General features: G+C 50.5%; 1 protein-coding gene across 1 annotated transcript in view; it reads left to right on the top strand.

Moving 5' to 3' along the window:
- Positions 1-10,197: 10,197 nt before the first annotated feature.
- The window catches only part of SDK1 (sidekick cell adhesion molecule 1), an 893,742-nt gene continuing 893,274 nt past the window's right edge, over positions 10,198-10,665 (top strand). Inside the window, exon 1 of the mRNA XM_073886319.1 lies at positions 10,198-10,327. The gene's annotated coding sequence lies outside the window, so the exon portion shown is untranslated. The remainder of the gene's footprint in view (positions 10,328-10,665) is intronic.

The raw sequence follows: 10,665 nt of genomic DNA, 5'->3' as shown, positions 1-10,665 counted from the left end.
CCCCGCCATCCTGTGCTTCCCACAGTGGGTTGCAGATTTATGGAAATAGTACAGACTTGAAAATACAAATAGTTTCAAAAATGATTCAGACAACTTCATGGTTGAGAGACCCATAATGGCTTAATATGGCAAACTGGGATGTTCTGTTACTCATCTCTTGCTTTTCCGGCTGACATCAGGATAAATAACCGAGCTGGACTGGATGGTTTCTGAGGCCCCTTCTAGCTCTCAAATTATGTGATTCTTTGTCCTCCTACCAAGTGTTCTTTGGTGCCACTGCCGGTCCCAGAATGAAATCAATGGGGCCCAGAGTCTGGCTCCGTTGTATGTTTTCAGAGAAAAGAAGGTAAACGAAAGAGAAAGGAAGGAGAGAAAGTAGCAGCATAACTAAAAATTCCCAACACCGCTGAGTATGAGTTTGTGCAAAGGCTTCTCGCTCCTCATGTGGGAGGGAGAGAGCTGCTAAGTCCTACCTCCATGTTAAAAGCAGAACTTATTTTATTTTATTTTTTTTAAAGATTTTATTTATTTATTTGAGAGAGAGAGAGCATGAGAGAGAGCACGAGAGGGAAGAGGGTCAGAGGGAGAAGCAGACTCCCTGCTGAGCAGGGAGCCCGATGCGGGACTCGATCCCGGGACTCCAGGATCATGACCTGAGCCGAAGGCAGTTGCTTAACCAACTGAGCCACCCAGGCGCCCAAGCAGAACTTATTTTAATTTACCTATTGTTTCTTCTAAAATGATATGTATTCATCTTAGACTTCTTAGAAGCTAAGGAAAAATTTAATGAAAAAAACACCTATGATCCTGTAAAGAATGAACACCCTTAATATTTTGGTGAATTTTCTGCCAGTCTGTTTTAAATGTTTGTTTACCTATCTTTCTGTCCATCCCTCCAATATATACCCATGTATTCCAAATTTTGTAAAATAAAAATGGCACAGATAACTTTCCCCATTTAACACAATCTCGACCATTTCCCATGTCATTGTTCTTTGAAAAATATAAGTTTCATGATTTCACAGTATTCCACAAAGTAGATAAGCCCTAATGTATAATAATTCCTTCTCTTAGACATTTGAGTTCCTTCTGATTTTTTTCCCATTATAAACAATGCAGAGATAAGCATTCTTGCACATGAATCTTCACATTTTCAGTCATTTTAAAGATATTTCTACTGGAGTGTAATTTGGGGGCAAAGCATATGAACTTTGTTAAGGCTTTTCATATATGAGAATCACCAAGTTACTTCCCACAATCCCTATGTGACTCTGCAGTTGTGTTCATCTCTCAGCCAAGAACTTTTAAGAATGACAGAGCAGATAAACTCTGTTTCACTTCCGAATTGAATACACTCAGAAAAGCCAAAGGTAAAAGCTATACAGAAAACCCCAAATTTCTCACTAAGCGTCCTAAGAGAGGAAAAAAGCAGTTAGAAGGACAATTGGAGGTAAACTGCCATAATTGAAAAAAGCCACATAGTAAATGTCCCAGTTGAAGCTGAAATGCCAAGAAGCACAGGTATGGAAAGACCATCCTTATAAACTAGGTCCAGGGCTATTAATGTGTCTTAATTCACAAGGCTAAAGGGACCTAGTCACCATTGCATTGGTTTGCTCAGGCTGGGGTCTTCACCAGCAGAAATTTGTTTTCTGACAGGACTAGAGGCTGGAAGTCCAAGATTATTGTGTCGCCACGCAGATTCTTTCTGCAACCCCACTCCCTGGCTGGCAGGTGGCCAACTTCTTGCTGCCTCTTCGCGTGGTGGTCCTTCTGCGTGTGTATTCCTGGGGTCTCTCTGTGCTTCCAGATTTCCATTTCTTACCATGACACTGGTCAGATTGAGTTAAGGCTTACCCTAATGACTTCATTTTAACTGAATTACCTTTTTAGATACAGTCCCATTCTGAGGTACTGTTAAGACTTCAGTATATGAATTTTGTGGAGGGACGCAATTCAGTCCATAATGTGCACCTAGTCGAAGGAATGGTTTATGTGGAGGGCTTCATATTTGTAATCTGATTCCACAGGCTTGTAAGGCAGGTCTAGGAGAAAAGTACCTGCAAAGTACACTTCCTCCAAGTATCTCACGGAGCCCTCAGGAAATATCTCTGGCAGACTGTGTCTTCTAAAATGTCTACAACAATACCTCCTATCTTGCCTGCTTTTCTGTGATGTGACCTTGCCCCCTCTACATCAAGAGGTAGAGTCTACTTCCTCCTCTCAAATCTGGGCTGGCCTTAGTGACATACTTTCCAAGTCATGGTGGGGCAAGTGATGCCCCATGCCTTCCAAGGCTACTGCAGAAGGGGCCATACAACTCCAGGAAAATGCTTTTTGGACGCTCCCTCCGGGAACCCAGCTGCCATGCTGTGAGGAAGCCCAAACCACATGTGTGCAGTCTGGTTAAGAGTCCCAGTTGAGGCCAGCCTGCGAGCAATCCCAGCTCAGGTGTCAGATTTTGAGTGAAAAGTTCTAGGGGATCCCAGTCCTTAGGCATTTCCCCGCTGTGCCCTCACTGAATTCCTGATCCCCAGACCCTGTGCGCAAAGTGATGGTTTCACATCACATTTCGGGATGAAACTGAGCCAAAAGACAGACTGTGGCTTATTCAAACATTTTCACCTGGTGGATGGTGGAGCTAGAGTAAAATCCAGGGCTCCTTGCACTATTTACTCTGCCAACAATTGTGTGACTTGTCTGTCATGCAGCAAGACACGTGTGTTGGGCCCTGAGGAGACACCAGGGACAACTGCATGCAGCTCCAGAGTGCAGAATGAGGGCGGGTGGAGGACATATCAGAAAGGCTACAGCTCAGGGCAAGGGAGACTCGGTGGTAACTGGAGCTTGCCCCACATGGAATGATCCTGAGGATGGACACCGAGGAGCTGAGTGCCTCACGCAGATGGAGGGGCTGAAGAGGGTTTCATATCAGCCCCGAGTCCCCCGTTCAACTTCCTGCCTTGTTCCGAAAGGGATGTAGGAACTTTCTTTCGTTTGACTGAGAACTTCCTCTTTTAAACAAGATGCTCTTTAAGATCCCTTCTGATGAGTTCTCGTGATGGGAGAGTATCTGTCCTGCCTACGCCAAGGGCAGGAGGCAGTGTCGGGAGACATGGGTTCAAATCCCAGCTCTACCTGTTTGTTACAGGCTGGGTAACCCCAGGGAAATGACTTAAGCTTACGGAGCCTCCATAAAGTGCACAAACATACTTCCTGTCTCACAGGGGTTGTTGTGAGGATTAAATAAAGTGCTTATGTGAAAACCAGGTGCAGAGATGTCTATTGAATCCGTTGCTAAAGTCTGCCCCTTTCTCCAAAGTAGTATCTCCAACCGTCCACATTCTCTTCCTGTTTCCATCCCTAAAATAGCCTCGTCCTCTTTGAGGACAGCGATAGAAGACAGAGAAAGAAGAAAATATGAGCTACCTCTTCCTCAGCTTTGCCTGACCACCCACCGACGAACCTGTGCCCCTTGCCCATCCCCCCAACCTCCCTTTGAGAAAGACTGGAGAGCCCTCCCCTGTCCAAAGCCCAGCCTTCCCTTCACAAGTCGTCCCCAGGGGTCTTCGGGATCCTGGGCTATTGATTACGGATCCTTGCCGATCTCCCGTTCTACAGAAAAGATACTTCCCTCAAGCCCAAATCTCCTCACCATCTTTTACCCTCACCCAAACTTCTTAAAACTGACACCTGCCTCTCCCACTTGCTTCTCTCCCATCTGGGGTTGGCTCAGGCTCCCACCGAAACTGCTGTCACAGGTCTGGGAGGGCAGTCCTGTCACTAAATCCAGGAGTCACTTTTCAGCCCTTAGCTTCTAGATGCCCTGTCCTATTGTCTTTGTAGATCCCGTGAAGTCATCTTCCTCCCCATCACGGGGGCACCACCTTCTTCCACCTTGCCTCCCACCTCTGCTCCCCCTTGTTGGCTTTACCCCCTAACATCCTCCTGTCCAACGATCGTATCTGTGTGCGGACGTCCCACGGACATCTCAAATCTAACGGATTCAAAATCAGATCGGGTGTCTCTTCCAGCCCTGTCCCTCCAACTGTGTTCACTCGCTTAAGAAACCAAATGTCCATTTTTCTGGCTGCCCAAGCTGGAAAACAGGTATCATCATTCTTCACATCATCCTATCTTATCTATGGATCCCACCTCCTAAATAGCTTCTTCATCTGCCTCTTCTCTCCCATCCAACTGTCCCTGTCATTCCCTGCTTAAATGGCCACAACGGTCTCCTCTCAGGCCTCCTGGCTTCTGATTCCCCAACCCTAACACATTGCCTGAATGGTGTTGCTAAATCATCTCTGATTATGAAACTCCCCTGTTTAAAAACCCTCAGCAGGGCTCCATGGTTCTCATGCTGGAGTTCACACTCTGAGCTCCCGCACATAGCGTTCCCTCTGCTTGGAACATCCTGCCTTCTTCAGGCTGTTGATTCAACTCCTACTTACCCTTCGGATTTCTGTTTAGACTTTCCTCCCCTGGAAAAGTTTTCCTGTTTCCCCACGGCTGTGAGATCCTTCTCAGATGTTCCCTTAAGTGCTTTTGCTTATCGTACGATTACTGTGATTGTTTATTTCCCTCTTGCCTAGCTAGCCCTGGGGCTGGCACAAATCAGGACATTAATAAATACTTGCTGAAACTTAGGAAGGGAAGGAATTACTTTCCACCAATCGTTCTCAAACGTTCTCAGCAAGCATGAGAATCACTTGGTGGGCTTGTTAAACCTGCTTGCTAGGCTCCACCCTCAGAGATTTTTTTTTTTAAGATTTTATTTATTTATTTATTTGAGAGAGAGAGAGAATGAGAGATAGAGAGCACGGGACGGAAGAGGGTCAGAGGGAGAAGCCGACCCCCCGCCGAGCAGGGAGACCGAAGCGGGACTCGATCCCGGGACTCCAGGATCATGACCTGAGCCGAAGGCAGTCGCTTAACCAACTGAGCCACCCAGGCGCCCAACCCTCAGAGATTCTGATGGGAGTTTCTGCTTCTGTCCTTTTGGGGTGATATCCCGGCATTTGCACTGCTAACCAGGTGATACTGTTGCTGCTGGTCTGGGACCACACATGAAGAACTTCTGCTTTATACACTTTATACACTTATATATTATTCTATTATTCAGTCTGCAAGGTGAGGGATGGTTATTTTTAGAGAAGGCTGGTGGAAGTTTTTGGAGGCTTATACATTTCTGGTACCTCTCTTCTTCATAGCTTCCTTAATAAGAACATTTCATGAGAGTTTAGCTTCTTAAAAAGTTCTCAGAAAGCTGAGTGGGCTCTAAGGTAACCAAAGCCCACGCCCCATTAGGGATCAAAAGCAGCACTTGGTGGCTCCTTAGTCGGTTGCCAGGCTACGGAAGAAAGGTGAGGGTAGGGTGTCATTAGCAGCTGGAAGAGAGTTTAGAATGAGCTACTGAGGCATGAAGAGAGGGTAGACCTCCCATCAGGAGAAGACTGTGGAAACCAGATGCAAGGAATCCCCACGACCATTGCCTTGATTTGCACGTGGAAGGGCACGTCATCCCCTTGAGGACAAGTTCATGCTGCAACTTGTCCTCTAATAGGACTGGGGAATATTTTTCTCAGAAGAACCACTGAGTTCCCGTAAGGGACATTTCTTATGGGTAAGAAATGACTTAGGCTTATCACCACTTGCTTTTAAAAAATAAGCTCTATTGGCTTATTTTTGATCATAAACTACAATTCACATTCGAATATTTAAAAAGTACAGAAAGGCATGCAATTCCATGTCCCCTGAAGGACATTTTATTAAAGTTTGGCATGCATCCTTACAGAAAAAAACAAAATTAACATAAAGGGGGATTATTCTATATATACTTCTCTATAACGTTATAAGAAAAAACTTAACTGAATACAGTGGGCATTTCTGCATCCATACTTCTAATTCTACTTCATTAACCGTCATAGGAAGTTTTATTGTGTGGATGTACCATATTGTACTTAACCTTCCTGGATGGGCATTTAGATTGCTTCCTGTTTTTTTTGCTGTTATTAGCAATCCTGCAGTGGACAACCTTGGACATACCTCTCTGTGCATTTGTGAGGTGGAATGGCTAGATCAAAGACAATTTGTATTTAAAGTTTAGCTACGAATTGCAGGTTTCCCTCCAGAAAGGCTGTGAATGTATATTTCCACCAATAGTATGAGTGTCCATTTCCACATACTCTCACCAACACTTGCACTTATCAGTGCTTTAAAATTTTTTATAAGCTCTGTTACTTTAATTTTTCATTTCTTGGATGACTTTCTTTGGGCACTCTTCAAACACATTTTTTTTCCCCTTTGTATTTCTTCCTGACTTGTCTGTTCAGTTCTTTGCCCCTCTTTTTATAGGAATTATTCATCTATTTTTCTTACTGACTTACAAAACTATATGTAGAGAGATTAATACTTGCTCCAGTTTGTTGCTTGTTTCTCTTTTTTTTCCACAGTGCCATACAGATGTCCTTGGTTTTTAATTTGTATACAGTTGAGTCTGTTGGTGTTCTATGAAGCTGCATATTTTCCTTTTAAAATAAAAAAATAAAATCACAATTCCATCTTTTTTTTTCCTATGAGGAAAAAAAAGAGAATGAAGCAAAAGAAAAAATAAAGACAGAGAGGAAGAGAACTGTATTCATGTTTATTCAATTCTCAGGAGATATGGAGTGATTCTCAAACTTTACTTGGAGACCTCATTAAAATGTAGATTCAGGTTCAGTAGGTCCTGCAAGGGCCTGAGATGCTGTTTCGAATTAGCTCCCAGGTGAGACTGAGGAGGGCCAATAGACCAAACCTGCAGTAGCGAGGTTTTAGGTTATGACAATGGGGAAGACACTGGTGGCCTCAGTTACAGTTCTAACTTCACTTAAATGATCACTTGTTTGAAAACTCCTCTCTCTCTCTCTCTCTCTCTCTCTCTCTCTCTCTCTCTAATTAAGCATGGGAAATCCTAACTTTTTGCTCTGAAAAGTAGGAGACAGCCGCAGCTCATTTTTAAAAGAAAAGCAAGTCCGCTCTCATGGAGTAAAATCCCTCCATCTCATGGTCTTTTAGAATATATGGCTAAAGATTTTAATTTTATTATTTTTTTATATTTGTGCCTATAGATTTTTAAAGGTAAGTATACAAGGATGAAGTGTTCTCTTCTTGAGAACTTTTTAGGCTGGATAAAAATTAAATGGAGATATTAATTGGCCGTTATAGGCAGAAATAGCCTAGCTCTGTGCTGACTAGTCCTCTTCTGAGCATTATAAAGGAGTTTTTCTGTATTATTTTTTTCAGAAAGAATAGCTACAGTCTAAACACATCCCTGAAGACAGTAATCTAATGAGTCATGTAAAAGGCAACATAGTCTAGTTGGGGGCAAAAAAAATGTTAGAATAGCACTCAGGAGAGCTAGATTCCTACTCTGGCTTTAACGGGGTTACTTTGTGTATGTTAAACTTCCCTAGTTTAGTGCCTTCAACTGTAAGATGAGGCGATGTTCGAGCCTCACTGACCCAGGATGATACAGGAATAAAAAATTGGAGGAGATTTTGGAGTAGAAGTGATATCACTGCTCCTCTTACAGCCTATGGTATACTGGCTTAGGCTTTCTAACTTCCAAACAAGTTTCCACAACACTGTCTCTGACATGCAAAACAAATTGTAGCAAAAGAGGCTCTGGACATTTTTTGAGTGTCCTGAAATCAAGAAGTTGCCTTTGCCATATTCATGCCTATGCTGTAAAAGCATATGGGCACAGCTTGCTATTTGCAAGGAAAATGATGGGCATGTGTTTCTATTTGAAAAGAAAAGGTTAAATACGGACTGGACTCAAGGGTAGTTTGGGACAGCACTGCCCAGTTGGTATGAGGAACAGGAAACCAGCGTTTATTGAGTGTGAATTATCTCATTCCCTTGCGACAACCCTGTGAGATGGGAATTATTTCTAACTTCTTACGGGAATTTAGAGTCAGCAATTTGCCCAGATTTCACAACTAGAAAGACGAGGACCTCAAAGCCCTCAGCTCCACTCTTAACCCTCACCCCCATCTCTGAGCAAAGCAGCGTCACCTCTTTTAGCCTTAGTGTCCCCAACTGTACCAGTGACAGCCCCTCTCACACAGGGGGATGGTGGGGATTAGTGCCATGATGTACCTGCCCAGGGCTGGCCCACAGTAAGTGTTCAGAGCACAGTAGACACCGTTTCTCTCCTAGGCTCTCGTAGAGCCCCGGAGGTTAGAAAGGACGCGGGGCTGTTGCAATGGAAAATAAAAGTAGACACGCCCCCCTCCCAGTCTCATCCACCTGTCCTCAGGGACAACGTACCCAAAGGGTGCGTCTGTGCTGTATCAGGAAGTGCCCACTAGCGCTTCTCACTTTTCTGGCCCTCCCTGCATGGCGTGGGAAGGGGGCAGAGCCCTGGGAACGGATCTAGGTCAGAATCCACCTCCTCTATTTGGCTACTGTCCTTGGGCCTCAGTTTCGCCATCTTTCCTTCACACGGTCATTGTTGAGACTTAATAAGGGTGGGTAGTGCCCAGTAGGTGCTCTGGCAGCGGGAACTGAGACGTGGCTCTCCTCTCCCTCGCCTGGGGCAATAAACCGAACAATCACAGCAAACCTGCACCCAGTGTGTCTTGGGGGTCCAGCCCCGAGCGAGGCGCACGCCCTGTCCCGCTGCCATCACCACTTACATGATCTCAGTCATCACATGCCCCCAGGCTCCTCCAGGCCAACTGCCAACAGCATCAGACTGTGTGTCACCTTCCAGGCCTCCTCCCACAAAAATACTGGCCTCCCAGCCTCCGGAGCTCTTAGTTCACCCCATAAACTCTGCTAATGCTTACCACATGCGGCTGAGCTTGCGCGCCCCGCCCCACGCCCCTTCCGCGGGCTCCCCAGGCCTGGCGCTAGGAGACCCTGGCTCCCAAGGGACCCTTCTCCGTAGGGGACCCTTCCCCGCTGGGAGAACTTCTCCCGAGGGGACCCTTCCCGCTAGCCGACCCTCCCCCTAAGAGACCTTCTCCCTAAGAGATCCTCCCTGTGAGGGCCCCTTCCCCTAGGAGACCCTTCCCAGAGACCGGCCCTCCCCTCGGCGGGAAGCGGCCGGCACTGTGGTTCCCGCAGGCCACACATGACCTTGGACGCCTCTCCAAAGCCAGCGTCCACTCCTGGCAACAGGCGGCGGGTCTACACCCAGTGGTGCCTTTTGTTGTTAAGAATTGGAAACCCGATCGCGCTTGTTTCTGGTTTGCAATCACAGTAACTTGGCGCTTAAACACTCGAACACCCACCCTCTGGCCGGAGCGGGCGGATCCCGGAGGGGCTGGGGGGGTGGGGGGGTGGGGAGGGCCGGCTGGGGGCGCCGGGAAGGGCGCGCCCACCTGCACGGGCCAGCGGCTCTGCGGCCCAGCCGACCTGCTCCTCTGCCGCACGTGCGCCAGCCCACCTGCGCGCCCGCACGTCCCGAGGAGGGCGAGGCCGGCGCCGCCCTGGCCCCCACCCCTGCGGCCCGCACCGCCCCCGCCCGAGCGGTCGGCCGAGCGCTTGCGGAGACGCCGCCGGCCTGCAGTGCTCGCCGCGCGTCCCTAGGGGGCGCAGCCGGCGCGGGAAGCCGCCGAGGCGAGCCCGAGGCCCGGCGCGAAATTCCAGGCGGGCGGGCGCGGCGAGTTTGAAAACAGGCGAGGGCGTGGGGGCGGGGCGCGAGGCCCGCGAGCCGCCTCCCCGCGGCCAATCAGCGGCGGCGGCGGGCGCGGGCGGGCGGCGCGTGCGGCCGGGCTGTGAATGGGGCGCGGCGGCGGCGGAGGGCGAGCGCCGGCGCGCGGGCGGGCGCACTTTCTCCTCAGCGCCGGGCGGGGGCGGCGGCGGCGGCGTCTCCTCTTCAGCGCCCGCTGGACCCTCCGGGAGACGTGGCGCTGCCGGGGCGCTCCGGCGGCGGGGGCGTTCGGGGCGGCGTGACGGGAATTTCCCCCGCTGACAACTTCTCCTCCGCCGCGCCCCTCCGCCGCCCCCGGCCCCCGCACCTGGCGGCTCGGCCCGCGGCCACCGCCCGCCCGTCCGCTCGCGGGGCCCGAGGCCGGGCGCGGGCGGCGGCAGCTCCTCCTCAGCATGGCCCGGGGCAGCGGCGGCGCGGCGGGCCCGGGGCGGCCTCGGGGGTCCTCCCCCGGCCCCGAGCGGCGGCGGCGGCCCCGGGGAGCCCTCGCGGCGCCCGAGAGCCCCGGCCGGGACGCGGGGGAGCGCGGCGGGCGGCCGGCGACAAAGTTGAGCGCGGGCCGGCGGCGCGGATGGTGGGCGCTCCTGGCGCTGCAGCTGCACTTGCTCCGGGCGCTGGCTCAAGGTAGGCGGGGGGCCGGGGCGCGGGGCCGGGGCGAGTCCGAGCCGTCGGGCCCGCGGGGCGGCCGGCGGGGCTTGACGCAGCGGGCCGGGCAGCCGAGCGCTTGCCCGCCGGACGCGCCCTGCGGGGCTCTGTCGCCGGCGGGAGCGGAGCCGTGCGGCCCCCGCCGCCCAAGTTGGGAGTCGACCGCTCGTCGGAGCCCGGCGCCCCCCGCGGGCGGCCGGCCGGCATCTCCGCCGGACCTCGGATCCGCCGAGCGACAGAGCCCCGCAGACCCTGCCCGGGTCCCGATCCCGCACGGCCGGCTGCCGGAGTCCGGGGCGCGGGGGAGGGGGGAGTGC

This window comes from Callorhinus ursinus, unplaced genomic scaffold (assembly GCF_003265705.2).
Source record: "Callorhinus ursinus isolate GAN/ISIS: 27379988/994484 unplaced genomic scaffold, GSC_fseal_2.0 scaffold70, whole genome shotgun sequence".
Classification (NCBI taxonomy): Eukaryota; Metazoa; Chordata; class Mammalia; order Carnivora; family Otariidae; genus Callorhinus; species Callorhinus ursinus.
This window is presented reverse-complemented; position numbering and strand designations above follow the sequence as displayed.